Genomic DNA, 16,279 nt, shown 5'->3' on the forward strand with positions numbered 1-16,279 from the left:
CACCCCTCTGAACACAGAATTCCTGTTTCTCTCAATGTCTAATGTTTTCTTCCCTCCATGTAAAAAGCCTGCAGTTGCCACAACTTAATTTCCCGTAATGCACAGAAACTGAGCCCATGGACTGTGGTTCAGGAGAAACTGTTAGGAGTCCAGCTGGGTCCTGGGCGCCCAGGTGCAGAGGTCATGAGGTCCAAGCATGGCTAGGGGCACCGCCTCTCCCCGCTGAGGGCAGAGTGAGAGAAAGGAGTAGTGAGGAGTTGGGGGGAGGCCCCAGAAGTTGTCTTCTACTTGACTAAGGCAAGGCCTAGTGTTTGCTTAAACACTTCTATTCATTTTTATTGCAAATTTACTCTTTAAAAAGGACTGTGCTCGGACTGCCAGTCAGTGTTCTGAGTTCAGCACAAACATTGATCATTGACTTACCCCAACCTCACACACCATGTACAAGTACTGTCCCCATCTTATCCTGGCTGGGAATGCGAGACTTCACATGTCCAAGGGATTCCATCTTTGGGTCAGCCTTACTCTTCACTAGAATGCTGTTCCTTGTATTCAGTTACAGTCGGTTTTGTAGTTTCCACACACTTTTTATAGTTTATTTTCTTGAGGTCTATTTGAGCAATCTATAATTTTTCTCAAGTGATGGTTCTTCATATATTTAAAAGCTGCCATTATAGCCTGCAAGCAACTCTGCCTGTGAAATTCAACACAGTGTTAAAAGCACTGTGACCCTGGGGCAATCCCAAGACTACTCATCTATAATGTGGAAATGATTGCGTAACCTTACTTCCCAGGGTTGGTGAGTCGATTAAGTGAAAACAGCTGCCACAACGGCAAGCCCGAGAGAGAGGGTCCGTAACTGTTGGCTGCTCAGCCCTGCTCTCCGTCCACAGATCCATCTATCCTAGCATAAGCCCTTTAGATCTTGATCCTGAAACCTAACACCTTCTATCCCACCTGGCTTTGAATCATCTGTAAAGTGTCCTACGTCCTTGTCCAAGAAATTGATTAAAAATGATGGATTGTAAAGGAAAGCCAAGGAGGAAGGCTTGAGGTACTCCACTAAGACCTACCTCAAGGTTAACATGGATTCACTAATTTGAACCCTTTGGCTATGACTATTAGGTTACTCATCCACCCAGGTGCTCTTGCTCAGCCAAATTTCTCCATCTTTTCTGCAAACATATCATGAGAGCTTGTCAAGTAACTTGGAATTGCAGTGCATTGTATTTGCATAAAGTGATTTTGCTCAGTTGTGTCCGACTCTGCGATCTCACAGACTGTAGCCTACCAGGCTCCTCTGTCCACGGAATTTTCCAGGCAAGAGTACTGGAGTGGGATGCCATTTCCTTCTCCAGAGGATCTTCCCCACCCAGGGCTCGAACCCAGGTCTCCCACATTGCAGGCAGACACTTTACCGTCTGAGCCACCAAGGAATCTCCCAGTTTACACCACCAAGTTAAACAGATGGGTACAAGTCCTTAGCAAGCGACTTACCGTCCTGATGAGCACCGTTTTCCTGTGAGTTCTCCAATAGGCCCATAAAAGCTCTTTGTACAATCTTTTTTAATCCAGGGTTGTTTTTAGGTACAAGTTTTGCAAAATCTATCTTTTGAAAAGTTAGATTGGCTTTCGTCCAATTCTGTTGTCTGAGCAGTTTTTTTTTTTTTTTTTTAATTTCTTTGGGCCGGCGGCCGGGGCTCAGTACGCCGGCTCCTCAGCGCCCATGGCGCGCGCTGACTCCGCCCGCCCCGCGCCGCGCGCCCCCGCGCCCCACGCCCAGGTGCCGGGGAAGCCTGTCTGAGCAGTTTTGATAGTGTCTATCTAGTTTTCTATTGCTATTGTAATAAATTAGCACAAAATGTAGTGGCTCAAAATAAGGGACTATTTATTACCTTATAGTCTGTAGGTTAGGCTTGGACATTTTAGAGGTTTTTTTCATACATTTTGCCAAAATATCCTCCAGGACAAGGCTTTACTCCTGCTAACTAAAGGTCCTTCATACCCTGCCAAACTGAGGACTCACATTTTATAATATTTGGTCAATTTTGAAAAATTTTTGAAATTGCTGAAATTAAAAATATTCTCATCTTCCCAGTAATCCTAACTCCAGGAATTTATTCTGCAAATATTTTCATATAAGTTTGGAAAGATGTTTGTACAGACGGTTATTGCAGGATTTTTTTTTTTTTTTGGTGAAAGAAATAGCTGGAAACACCCTGAATACACCCAAGTGAGAGATACTTAAATAAATTTTGGTAGAAACATGCTTTGGAATACTCTGCACTTGTATCTCCCAAGTACATCATTAAGTGACACACAGAGGCAGCAGTGTATGTACAGTGAAATCTTATTTGTTAAAAATATACCTACTCTCCTTCCTTTTTTAAAGGAAAAATTGCATGCTATAATCTATATTGTTTGTTTTTCTATTCAGGGTGGGAAAATAGGTATATTTGAAAACCACAATGGAAAGAAAGACTGATTTGCAGGTACCCCTATTTTTATCAAGGGAATAATTTTAATGAGCCCTAACTCTTGTATGTATGTATGTATGTAAATAATGTTCATCGCAGCACTGTTTACAATAGCCAGGACGTGGAAGCAACCTAGATATCCATCAGCAGACGAATGGATAAGAAAGTTGTGGTACATATACACAATGGAATATTACTCAGCTATTAAAAAGAATGCATTTGAATCAGTTCTAATGAGGTGGATGAAACTGGAGCCTATTATCAGCAAAGTAAGTCAGAAAGAAAAACACCAATACAGTATATTAATGCATATATATGAAATTTAGAAATATGGTAACAATGACCCTATATGTGAGACAGTAAAAGAGACACAGATGTAAAGAACAGAGTTTTGGACTCCATGGGAGAAGGTGAGGGTGGGATGATTTGAGAGAATAGCATTGAAACATGTATATTATCATATATGAAATAGATCGCCAGTCCAGGTTTGATGCATGAGATAGGGTGCTCAGGCCTGGTGCACTGGGATGACCCTGAGGGATGGGATGGGGAGGGAGGTGGGAGGGAGGGTCAGGATGGGGAACACATGTACACCCATGGCTGATTACTGTCAATGTATGGCAAAACCCACTACAATATTGTAAAGTAATTAGCCTCCAATTAAAAATAAATAAATAAATAAAAAATAAAATAAAAAATCCCAAATTAAAAAAATCATTCCTTAAAAAAATATCATTTGTCTATTTATGGCTACACAGGATCGTTACTGTTGCGTGCCAGCTTCTTTAGTTGTGAGAAGCAGTGGCTACCCTCCAGTTGTGTGCTGACTTCTCACTGTGGTGATTTATCTTGTTGCAGAGCGTGGGATCTAGGAGCCAGGGCTTCGGTGGTTGTGGCATACAGGTTTAGTTATCCCACTGCACGTGGGATCTTCCTGGACCAGGGATCAAACCCATGTCCCCTGCATTGGCAGGTGGATTTTAACCACTGCACCACGAGAGAAGTACTCAATCCTATCATTTAATGATTCTTGTGTCCCAGTGGTTATAACTGTGGTATTAATCTTTCTCTTATTCTCAGTTTTTTATAATGTATTTTCCAACTTAAAAGTGCTCAAAGAATAATAGGAAAATAGCTAGATTTTATGTCTATTTCATGCCTTGACTAAAAGTACCATTTTGTTTTGTTTTTTTACTGATGCTATTAGACTGATAATTGCTTTGAATAAGATTTAACTTGTTTTCTTCATTTGGTATTACATTTGTAATGCAGCATTTAAAAAAATTGCAATCAATTGAATGGGATGTTCAAACAAGATCTAAGGTAAGTATAAGAATTCTGTTTATTTTCAAAGATAGTGAGAATGGTATGATTTTGCCCTAGCACTTTGAACTACACAAGGCCCAGAATGTACTTTATGGTTAAAGATTTGCCATACATTATCATGAGGGGATGCTAAGGAATTCCGTTTAAGGTGATGAAATCACTATCTGGTTCTCATTTTCTGTCCCAGAACGAATTCATAAATCCCCTCATAAGGATGCTCCTGTTCAATAAATGCATGCAACTAGTATTTAACATGGAAATAATACAGGTTGAACTGTGTAAATTTACTTTCTAAGGCAAGGTAAGAAATTAGAATATATGTTGAAAGCTGGAAAGTATATTATTTTCAGGCCAAATAAGTTGAATATAGGAAAGATTTGTTCTCTAGTTTTGTGCTCTTACAGCTTACTGAAGGATGTAAATATATTTCATCTATATGCCAATGTATTTAACAAATAGCAAAATGTGTGTAACCTATGTATATGCTATGTTTGCTGCTAAGGTTTCAAATAATAGGCTACTTTCCTCAATGGTCAAAAGTACTTGAGTGTGAATTTGTCATCAACTTATTCTTTTTTCGAGTAAATAATTTATTAATTTATTAAATCTGAGTTTAGCTAAAAAGTATATATATGTGTGTGTGTGTGCGTGTGTATTTCCAGAGTTTCCGGCTGACATAGTTGTTAGGATCCCAGGCTTTCACTGCGATGGCTTGGGTTCAAACCGTGGTTAGGTAACTGAGATCCCACAAACCACAAGGCACAACCAAAAAAAGAAAAAAAAATTCCATGTCTCCGTTACGTGGAGCTCAGAGTTTGCATTTAAAATATAAGCTACTGCATATACACACTGCTATATATAAAATAGATAAACAAGGACTTACTACATAGCACAGGGACCTATACCTGATATTTTGTAATAATCTATATGGTATATATACGTATGTATAATCTATAACTGAATCACTTTGCTGTATACCTGAAACTAACAAAAGATTATATATCAACTATACTTCAATAACATTTTTAAATTAAAAATAAAATATAAGCTACTTTAGCACAGTGTTTGTGTTACCATGTGCATATTAAATATTTTTAAATATGATATTTATAATAAAGTATTTTGAGTCCATCAAGAAGAAGAAGGGCCGAGGTGAATAAAGAAAAAAATTTCTTAAGAAAAGGAAGTCAGCATTTCTGCAAAGGGAGAGATTTGGGGTTCTCCAGTACTCTTGCCTGGAAAATCCCATGGATGGAGAAGTCTAGTGGGCTGCAGTCCATGGGGTCGCTAAGAGTCGGACACAACTGAGCGACTTCCCTTTCACTTTTCACTTTCATGCATTGGAGAAGGAAATGGCAACCCACTCCAGTGTTCTTGCCTGGAGAATCCCAGGGACGGCGGAGCCTGGTGGGCTGCCATCTCTAGGGTCGCACAGAATCGGACACGACTGAGCGACTTAGCAGCAGCAGCAGCAGCAGTCAGAAGGGAGTAGAGGGCTTCTCTCTGGGGGATCCTGGAGAGTTTAAAAATAACTGAAGCTTCTTCAGTCAATGAGGAGAGCTGATATTTGTTGATCATCTCTTGGGCACCGAATGAAAGCGAAAGTCGTGTCCAACTCTTTGCAACCCCGTGGACTATACAGTCCATGGAATTCTCCGGGCCAGAATACTGGAGTGGGTAGTCTTTCCCTTCTCATGGATCTTGGCAACCCAGGGATTGAACCCAGGTCTCCTGCACTGCAGGCAGATTCTTCACCAGCTGAGCCACAAGGGAAGCCCAAGAATACTGGAGTGGGTAGCCTATCTCTTCTCCAGTGGATCTTCCTGACCCAGGAATTGAACTGGGATCTCCTGCATTGCAGGCAGATTCTCTACCAACTGAGCTATCAGCGAAGCCCACTCTTGGGCACCCAGGGCTTGGCAAATGTGACCTCACTTTTTCCTCACTCCTTGGTGAGAGTGGTCTTGCTTCTCTCTCTGAGCAACTGAGGAAGAAACTGAGGTGAAGTGAGGCTGCCCACTCACCCAGCTCACCAGTCAGAAAGGAGTCATGAGGGGAGAGGTGGGCAACTCTGACTGTGGCTTGAGTTTTGTTTCACTTCTGTGCTTTGCACCTCTGTAAGACAACATGACACTTAATACAGTAGGAAGTGGAGTCACCACTGCAGATGAGTGTGGAGGAGTGTCCGCAGAGAGAGAGTGAAGTTGGGGGTAGTTTAGGGAGAAATCTCTCTGGACACTCCGGAAGCTCTGGGTGAGCCCAGCGGAGCAGCTATGACAGCCCAACGGCAGCCTGGCCGCACACCCAGCTTGCCTGGCTGATGGCGCTCTCTGTCATGGGCTTGGGGTATGTACTTCCTCTTGGTTCAGGGTGAGGGTGAGGGAGAGAGCAGTGACTGCAAGGAAAACCCTCAGCTATTGGGGCACACATGGCTCATACCAGGCTGCGTGTTGCTTCCTGTTGTTGTTTTGAAGCTGAGGCAATCCACACAGTGACTCACACCACCTACTTGATGTCTCCTGTTGGCATCTTCAAAGCTGAGGCAACATGGGTCTGATCAAGATTAACTCAGTCCCCAGGCTCTCCTGATCCATGACCACACCCCACCACTCCTTATTAGGAGCTCAGCTGAGCTGAGAGACTAAGTTAACACCCTTACTGTGAGAACACAGGCCAGCGTCTGAACCCAGAGGAAGTACAGCTCTCATTCACTTTTCCCCAGTGGAATGGCCTGCATAGAGCCTGCCTCCCTGATCAGAGAGCCCAAAGCAAAAGGCTCCAGCAGCTTTATGGACCCTGAGGTGGGGGTAGGGGAAGAACTCAGTGTAAAGAGACCTGGGCCTGAGTCCAAGTGGGGACAGGGGTCTTCAAGCTTTCTCCATTTTCTTCTCTTATGCATGCCTTAGCAGAGGTACCACAAGAGAACCTTGGCCCAGGGCCTCAGAAACCGAGACCAGGAAGGAAGAAAGTGCGAGGAGTGTGAACATCTCTCAGGTCTGGGCCCTGAGAGAGACTGCAGTGCCCAGCTGTCAGCAGTCTGGGGTTGAGGAGGGCAGCTCTCCACGTGAGGCTGGCCAGAAAAGTCACACAGGTTTTCAGCCCAGAGTTGGACTCTTCACCTCTCTGTGGAGAGGGTTGTTTTCCCATCACCTCTCTGTTCACTGGCTTGTACCATCTCTCTCTTCCATTCCATCAAGAGTTAATTCCAGTCCCTGCCAAAAGTTTTGGGGAGTTCTGGTAAAGTGTCAGTACACAAGCTTCTACCCTTTCTCAGGCTCTGAAGAGCAGGGCGACCTATTGGGCAATCCAGGCCAGGATGAGGGGTCTTCCAGCTTTAGGCAATGTCCCAGGTCCACGTTTTCAGATCCTCGTTGTTGGCACTCAGAGCTGTCCCCATCCTTCCCTACCCTACCAGCCCAGCTCAGCAGCAAACACCCACGTCATCATCACCCAGGTATGGCCTCCCTCTCCAGCTGCTCCTGCTGTAAACCAGTTGACTCAGAGCAGAAATCAGGTGCAGGAAGGGTCAGCGTTGAGGCCTGCTTCCAGGAATGTAGGACCAGTGATCAGCCAGAATTGTGCACCCTTAACTGTTTTGTGTGTGTGATAAAATACATATAGCAGAATCTACCATCTTAGCTAATTTTTTAAGTTAATGAATTAATTTATTTTTGGCTATGCGGAGTCTTGGTTGCTGCACACCAGCTTTCTCTAGATGTGGTGAACATTTGTTGAAGTGCATGGGCTACGGGCTTCTCATTGAAGTGGCTTCTTTTGTTGTGGAGAACAGGCTCTAGCCACACAGGCTTCAGTAGTTGCCACGTGAGGGCTCTAAAGCATGCCAGCTTCAGTAGTTGTGGCCCGCAGACTCAACAGTTGTGGTGCATGGGCTTAGTTGCTCCACGGCACATTGAATCTTCCTGGACTGGGGACTGAACCCATGTCCCCTGCATTTGCAGGTGGATTCTTATCCACTGTACCAACAGGGAAATCCTATCTTAGCTATTAAATATTTTTAAGTGTACAGTCCAGTGATATTAAATGCATTCACATTGTTGTGTATTCATCACCACCATCTTCCTCCATAGACCTTATCACTGCAAACCTGTAACTCTGTACCCATCAGACATTAACTCCCCATTTCACCTTCTCCTTGACCCATGAAAATCACCATTCTACTTTCTGTCCTATTATTTTGTCTACTCTAATTATTTTGTCTAATCTTGTATATGTGGAATAACACAGTATTTGTCTTTTTGTGACTGTCTTATTTCACTTAGCAGAATGTCCTCAGTTCAGTTCAGTCGCTCAGTTGTGTCCGACTCTTTGCAATCCCATGAACTGCAGCACACCAGGCCTCCCTGTCCATCACCAACTCCTGGAGTCCACCCAAACCCATGTCCATTGAGTTGGTGATGCCATCTAACCATCTCATCCTCTGTCGTCCCTTTCTCCTCCTGCCCTCAATCTTTCCAGCATCAGGGTCTTTTCAAATGAGTCAGCTCTTTGCATAAGGTGACCAAAGTATTGGAGTTTCAGCTTCAACATTAGTCCTTCCAATGAACACCCAGGACTGATTTCCTTTAGGATGGACTGGTTGGATCTCCTTGCAGTCCAAGGGACTCTCAAGAGTCTTCTCCAATACCACAGTTCAAAAGCATCCATTCTTCAGTGCTCAGCTTTCTTTATAGTCCAACTCTCAAATCTATACATGACCAATGGAAAAACCATATCTTTGACTAGACGGACCTTTGTTGACAAAGTAATGTCTCTGCTTTTCAATATGCTGTCTAGGTTCGTCATAACTTTCCTTCCAAGGAGTAAGCGTCTTTTAATTTCATGGCTGCAGTCACCATCTGCAGTGATTTTGGAGCCCAGAAAAATAAAGTCTGACAGTGTTTCCACTGTTTCCCCATCTATTTGCCATGAAGTGATGGGGCTAGATGCCATGATCTTAGTTTTCTGAATGTTGAGCTTTAAGCCAACTTTTTCACTTTCCTCTTTCACTTTCATCAAGAGGTTCTTTTGTTCTTCTTCACTTTCTGCCATAAGGGTAGTGTCATCTGCATATCTGAGGTTATTGTTATTTCTCCCAGCAATCTTGATTCCAGCTTGTGCTTCACTGAGCCCAGCATTTTGCATGATGTACTCTGCATGTAAGTTAAATAAGCAGGGTGACAATATACATCCTTGATGGACTCCTTTTCCTATTTGGAACCAGTCTGTTGTTCCATGTCCAATTCTAACTGTTGCTTCCTGACCTGCATACAGGTTTCTCAAGAGGCAGATCAGGTGGTCTGGTATTCCCATCTCTTTCAGAATTTTCCACAGTTTATTGAGATGTTAGAAAGAACCAAAACTTGATCTTTCCCTGGTTCAACTACCCGAATTTCACTCTTTTCTTCATTATCAGAAATGTTTTGACAGAGAATATTTGAGGAAGAAACCATCTCAATCTTGGCTAATACATTTAATAAGGAAAATAGGGAATTGGAATATTCTTGAATGTAGTTGTCTCTAAATTTTGATGCACAAAGAGACTGAAAAATGTAATGTCGAGTGGATAAAAGGCTTTCAGAAGAGAATGTAGGTATAATCCTGTTACAATGTATTAATATTCCATTAAAATGGACATATAAATACCACCCATATTACATATATTGAAACACTTGTAGAAATATATACTAAATTGTTCATTATTTAATATACTCACTTCATTATGTATTTCTCTATTGTTTAAACTAGGTTTAAAATAAGATTCTTTTAATTTTGCAATCAAAATTTCCAGTCTTTTAGAAAAAAGACATTACAGTTTCAAAGACTTCCTTTGATTCCTTGGTGGTTGCAGATTTTTACTATCCTCTGCCTTAGTTTTTTACCTTTTGATACCAACTGGGGTCAGACATCAGAGACAAATGGCATTTCTGTAAATGACTAATTTCCAAAAGCAAATCAAGTGATGAATATCAGAAATCTATCTCTCTTTGGCTTTATTTTCTATTTCCCCCACCTTTCTCCCTTCTCTTACTTGTTTCTTTCTTCTCCAGTATCTAGCATAACCCTGGAGAAGGAAATGGCAACCTACTCCAGTATTCTTGCCTGGAGAATCCCAAGGACAAAGGAGCCTGGTGGGCTATAGTCCACGGGGTCGAAAGAGTCAGACATGACTGATCACAGCACACAGCACATCTAGCATGATACTTTAGACAGGGTGCTCTTGTCCTTTCTGCCACTAACAAATCTTCCTAAATTAGCTGTCCCTTGCCTCTTCCCATGTCTCACAGCTGAACTTAACCCAAAGCAATGACAAGGTTGTAGAAAATGGTAACAGGGCGCAGCTCAGTACCAGAGAGCTAAATTTGGAGTTTCCTGGGTTTTACCACTTTATATAGATATTTTCCCAAAAGTTTTCAGGCTGTGGTTCACCATTTAGTTATTTCCTCAAATTCATTGTCAATTCATCACATGTGGTTGTTTAGAGCCAAGAATTTTGTAAATATCAGACATGTTATCTTTTAAAAAAATCTAATCTCTTCTAAGAATTTTTCCTTTTACTCATGCATCTAAAGTATAAATGGAAAGCCAGGTGGTAGCAACGATATTCTGATTTTTTTAAAGTCACACTCCAATCTGCTTGAATTACAAGACTAAACAGTGCTGGCTCAGTGATTTCATGGGGTACAATCAATCAGTGCTTCCTGTTTTGATTATCTGCTTCATTAAACATGATGCTGGGCACAAAATCCATGTATCTGCCAGTCAAAATGAATATTGCTTTGAATTTAGGTCTTGGCACAGATTAATAATCCCTGACTTCCTCTTTAGTCAAACGTCTATTATGATGCGGCAAAATACAAAACTTCTTTCTATAAATATTAGTAATGAACAAATAAGAGGTTGTAGTAAAATAGCCAAGCAGGAGAGAGGAAACATCAGTGGAGCACATGGCAGCTTAACCCTTTGTCTTAACAAGGAAAGCCTCTCACTCTCCGAAAATATGAACAAACCTTTGCCACACATCTTTGTTCTTTTGCTCCCTATTCTTGAGGTTAGATTCTAGGATCCTAGAGATACCCAAAGGACAGTGTTATAATTTAGCTATCCATAGCCAGACACTTTTTATCATGTCTGAAAGCTTCTGAAATCCCTTTGATTGGACTCCAGTCATACCCTCCCCACAATTCCCACCCCTCCCAAATTGATACAAAAGGCATCGACACAATTGGCACACAAGGTAGAGAGGTTGTTGTTGTTTCCTTGCTGCTTCAGTTCAGTTCAGTCACTCAGTCCTGTCCGACTCTTCGCGACCCCATGGACTGCAGCACACCAGGCTTCCCTGTCCATCACCAACTCCCAGAGCTTGCTCAAACTCATGTCTACTGAGTTGGTGAAGCCATCCAATCATCTCATCCTCTGTCATCCCCTTCTCCTCCTGCCTTCAATCTTTCCCAGCACCAGGGTCTTCTCCAATGAATCAGTTCTTTGAATTAGGTGGACAAAGTACTGGAGCTTCAGCTTCACCATCAGTCCTTCCAATGAATATTCAGGACTGATTTCCTTCAGGATTGAGTGGTTTGATCTCCTTGCAGTCCAAGGGACTCTCAAGAGTCTTCTCCAACACCACAGTTCAAAAGCATCAATTCTTCCATGCTCAGCTTTCTTTATGGTCGAACTCTTACATCCATACATGACTACTGGAAAAACCATAGCTTTGACTAGATGTACCTTTGTAGGCAAAGTAATGTCTCTGTGTTATAATATGTTGTTTAGGTTGGTTATAGCTTTTCTTCCAAGGAGCAAGAGTCTTTTAACTTCATGGATGCAATCACCATCTGCAGTGATTTTGGAGCCCAGAAAAATAAAGTCTGACACTGTTTCCATTGTTTCCCCATCTATTTGCCATGAAGTGATGGGACCAGATGCCATGATCTTCATGTTCTGAATGCTTAGTTTTAAGACAGCTTTTTCACTCTCATCTTTCACTTTCATCAAGAGGCTTTTTAGTTCTTCTTCACTTTCTGCCATAAGGGTGGTGTCATCTGCATATCTGAGGTTATTGTTATTTCTCCTGGCAATCTTGATTCCAGCTTGTGCTTCACTGAGCCCAGCATTTTGCGTGATGTTCTCTGCATATAAGTTAAATAAGTAGGGTGACAATATACATCCTTGACGTACTCCTTTCCCAATTTGGAACCAGTCTATTGTTCCATGTCTGGTTCTGTTTCTTCTTGACCTACATACAGATTTCTTAGGAGGCAGGTCAAGTGGTTTGGTATTCCCTTCTGTTTAAAAATTTTCCACAGTTTGTTGTGATCTACACAGTCAAAGGCTTTGGCATAGTCAATGAAGCAGAAGTAGATGTTTTTCTGGAATTTTCTTCATTTTTCTATGATCCAGCAGATGTTGGCAATTTAATCTGTGGTTCCTCTGCCTTTTCTAAATCCAGTTTGAACATCTGGGAGTTCACAGTTCACATACCACTGAAGCCTGGCTTGCAGAATTTTGAGCATTACTTTGCTAGCGTGTGAAATGAGTGCAATTGTGCGGTAGTTTGAACATTCTTTGGCATTGCCTTTCTTTGGGATTGGAATGAAAACTGACCTTTTCCAATCCTGTGGCCATGGCTGAGTTTTCCAAATTTGCTAGCATATTGAGTTCAGTACTTCGACAACTCCAATAATTTGGCCACCTGATGCAAAGAGCTGACTCACCGGAAAAGACCCTGATGGTGCTTGGAAAGATTGAAGGCAGGAGGAGAAGGGGATGACAGAGGAGGAGATGGTTGAATGTCATCACCAACTCAATGGACATGAGTTTGAGTGAACTCCGGGAGCTGGTGATGGACAGGGAGGCCTGGCGTGCTGTGGTCCATGGGGTTGCAAAGAGTTGGACATGACTGCGTGACTGGACTGAACTGAACGGACTTTGACAACATCATCTTTTAGATTTGAAATCGCTCATCTGGAATTCTGTCACCTCCACTAACTTTGTTTGTAGAAATGCTTCCTAAGGCCCACTTGACTTCACATTCCAGATGTCTGGCTCTAGGTGAGTGATCACACCATTGTGGTTATCTGGGTCATGAAAATCTTCTTTGTATAGTTCTTCTGTGTATTCTTGCCACCTCTTCCTAATATCTTCTGCTTCTGTTAGGACCATACCATTTCTGTACTTTATTGTGCCCATCTTTACATGAAATATTTCCTTGGTATCTCTAATTTTCTTGAAGAGATCTCTAGTCTTTCCCATTCTATTATTTTCCTCTATTTCTTTGCATTGGTCACTTACAAAGGCTTTCTTATCTCTCCTTGCTATTTTTTGGAACTCTGCATTCAGGTGGGTATATCTTTTCTTTTCTTCTTTGCCTTTCATTTCTTTTCTCAGGTATTTGTAAGTCCTCCTCAGACAACCATTTTGCCTTTTTGGATTTCTTCTTCTTGGGGATGGTTTTGATCCCTGCCTCCTGTACAATGTCACAAACTTCCATCCATAGTTCTTCAGGCACTCTGTCTATCAGATCTAATCCCTTGAATCTATTTGTCATTTCCACTGTATGATCATAAGGGATTTGATTTAGATCATACCTGAATGGTCTAGTGGTTTTTCCTACTTTCTTGAGTTTCAGTCTGAATTTTGCAGTAAGAAGTTCATGATTTGAGCCACAATCAGCTCCTGGTATTGTTTTTGCTGACTGTATAGAGCTTCTCCATCTTCAGCTGCAAAGAATAGAATCAATCTGATTTGGGTATTGACCATCTGGTGATGCCCATGTGTAGAGTTGTCTCTTGTGTATGTTAATTATTAAGTCCTGTCCAACTCTTTTGTGACTGCGTGGCCTGTAGTCTGCCAGGCTCCTCTGTCCATGGGATTTTCCAGGCAAGAATACTGGACTGGGTTGCCATTTCTTTCTTCAGGGGATCTTCCCAACCCAGGGCTTGAACTGGTGTCTCCTGCACTGGCAGATGGGTCCTTTACCACTGAGTCACCTGGGAAGCTCCAAGGTAGAAAGACACAAAATTCTAAAAAAATAAAATCTAGAGAATACAGTCACTGCTCATATTAAAGATAGAATAATATAGCTATCTATAAGAATCCTGACTCTGCATTTTAGAGTAATTTGGGGATAAATCCATGATTTGCTGCTGGGAACTCAAATGCTTAGCAGTTTGCTAAGTTACATTATAGCTTTCTCCAGCAGTCTCCAAAGTGCCTTCCAAATCACTGACAGGACAGTTTTGCTGGCCCTGGATCTGGGGTGGCAGGAATTCCTTGCTGGGAGCGAGCTCTGCCCGTGGCAAAGGTCATAAGGAAGGAGGCTTGGCATACGCAAAGGCGGGATCGAGCCTCAGGAGTACCCCTGGAAATTCTCGAGCATCTACCCCCCAAAACCAGAGTCTGCCTACTTTCTGCTTTGTGCTCTCACCTACACCTCTGACTTTATGGGGGGCTGTCCCCCACTACCTCTCTCTGAAAAAAAGAGTTAACTTACAGCTCCAGTTAATAAAGTTCCTGGGTGTGATAGTGTTTCAACCTACAAACTCCTTTGGAAGTCCTCTAGCCTGCCTGAACAGGTTTTTCCGGCCACATGTGATCGTTCAGAGCCTCCCAACTGTGAGAGGCAGGAGATGTTCTAAACTGTCTAAACACAGATTCCTTTGAGCAGTTAAAAGATTGATTAGAAATTGTATTGGTGAAGGGATTTTCACTTGTTGGGCCAAGGTTTGCTGCTAAGTTTCCATATCCCTTACCTGCTGTGTCCCTGGCAGTGTATTGATTAATATAATTGGTGTAAGTAGTAGCTTTAATATTTGCAACCTGGGACCCTTGAGTTAATTCTTTTTCTTGTTGTAGCCCACCACACCTTTGCCCTATAGGAATGCAACTTTAATGCTTTTGGAGGGTGGCACCTGACTAGTCACCTTTAGAGAAAAATAAGTTTTCTGAGTTAACATTTAACATAAGTTAAAATGTTAACAGGCCTCTGGGCCAGAAGATGATGCAAATCACCTAAATTTTTGCATATGATAAGTTTGCAGGAAGAAAGCCTGGCTTACTGCATGACTCTACCCCTTCCCCCATTATCCTCTATGCATAACTTAAGGTATAAAAACTACTTTGGAAAATAAAGTGCGGGCCTTGTTCACCGAAACTTGGTCTCCCCATGTCGTTCTTTCTCTCACCTTCTGGCTGAATTATTCAGCCTCTTTTCTCCACTGAATTTCCTCACTGAGCTATCCTTATTTCAGCCTCTTTTCTTCACCGAATTTTCCTACTGAGCTATCCTTATTCTATTACTCTTTATATCCTTAATTAACGTTTAATTAAGCAATTGTTTCCTGATCCTCGCCGACGCCGTCCCCGCTTCGAATTCCCTGGATCCACCGGGGCTGGACCCCGGCAATTCCTGACATGTTCATTGAACTGATTGTTCCAAGTCTGGCTTTTCCAGGCTTGGGGATACCAGCTCTGAGTCTTTCTAGGGTGGTTGCTTCAAGACCAACTGTTCCAGCTCTGGCTGCTCCCAGGTGATATATCCTAGGTCCGTTCACTCCGTATAGGCAGGTTTCCAGAAGAGGTCACCAAGCAGTCCTATGCCAGAAATAGAAACCCAGGAATTCTGTGGTTGTTGAGCCCTGAGTCACAGAGTCGCTTTTCCTCCGTCAGTTGTTTTTCTGGTTCTGGAATCAGGGCTTCACCTATTTGTAGCTAAGTTTCAGGATATTGGAAAGTTCTTGCATCTGCTGGAGGCTGATTCCTGCCTCTGAAGTCTGTCGTTGAGCACAGACACCTGGGTCTGAGTGAACATGATTCTGATCTTCTGTTTCTTACCTGGAGCCTTCTCTTCCTTCTTCGCTGCACTTTTCTCGGCAGGTATGGGCAATAGTTTTACTCTGGGGCTTGTGGAAGAATCAGGACTGTCCAGTCTCCTTGTTGAGGGTCTCAGCAGATGACCCTTGCAAGGATACCTGGTTTCCTCAGGCCCAGAAATTTCAGACATTGGTGAAGAGTCCCTGGAATTGGATGCTTTGGGGCCAAGCAGTCTGGGTCCACACTCATGTTGTGGAGTTGAAGCAGAGAGAGAAAAAACCTGTGAGCTAGATGGTAGGAAGAGTCCAGGCTTAAGAACCTAGGTAGAAGGGCTTAGAGAAAGGTGAAGACCTCCAGGTGTAAAAGAATTAAGAAGATGGAATGAATGGAATCAACTGTCAGATAACAGGAGCCAACCAGCCCAATCTAGAGAAAGGAAAAAAAAGTCTTGATTCTTAAATGAGGTCAAACTCTCCAGCAGGCAGGGGTCCCTCCCTTGCCTGCCCTCCTGTCTTCGCCCAGAGTACCTGCTGCCCTCATAATAATGACTGTGACCAAATCGAAATCAGGTGAGAGAGGCTTGCTGCGATGACCCAGTAAGTTTGTGACTCCACCATAAAGTGGATGGTGGAAGTGTGTGATATTGTTGAAAAAGAAATAGAAGATAA

The sequence above is a fragment of the Bos indicus genome, chromosome 9 (genome assembly GCF_029378745.1).
Source record: "Bos indicus isolate NIAB-ARS_2022 breed Sahiwal x Tharparkar chromosome 9, NIAB-ARS_B.indTharparkar_mat_pri_1.0, whole genome shotgun sequence".
Taxonomy (NCBI): Eukaryota; Metazoa; Chordata; class Mammalia; order Artiodactyla; family Bovidae; genus Bos; species Bos indicus.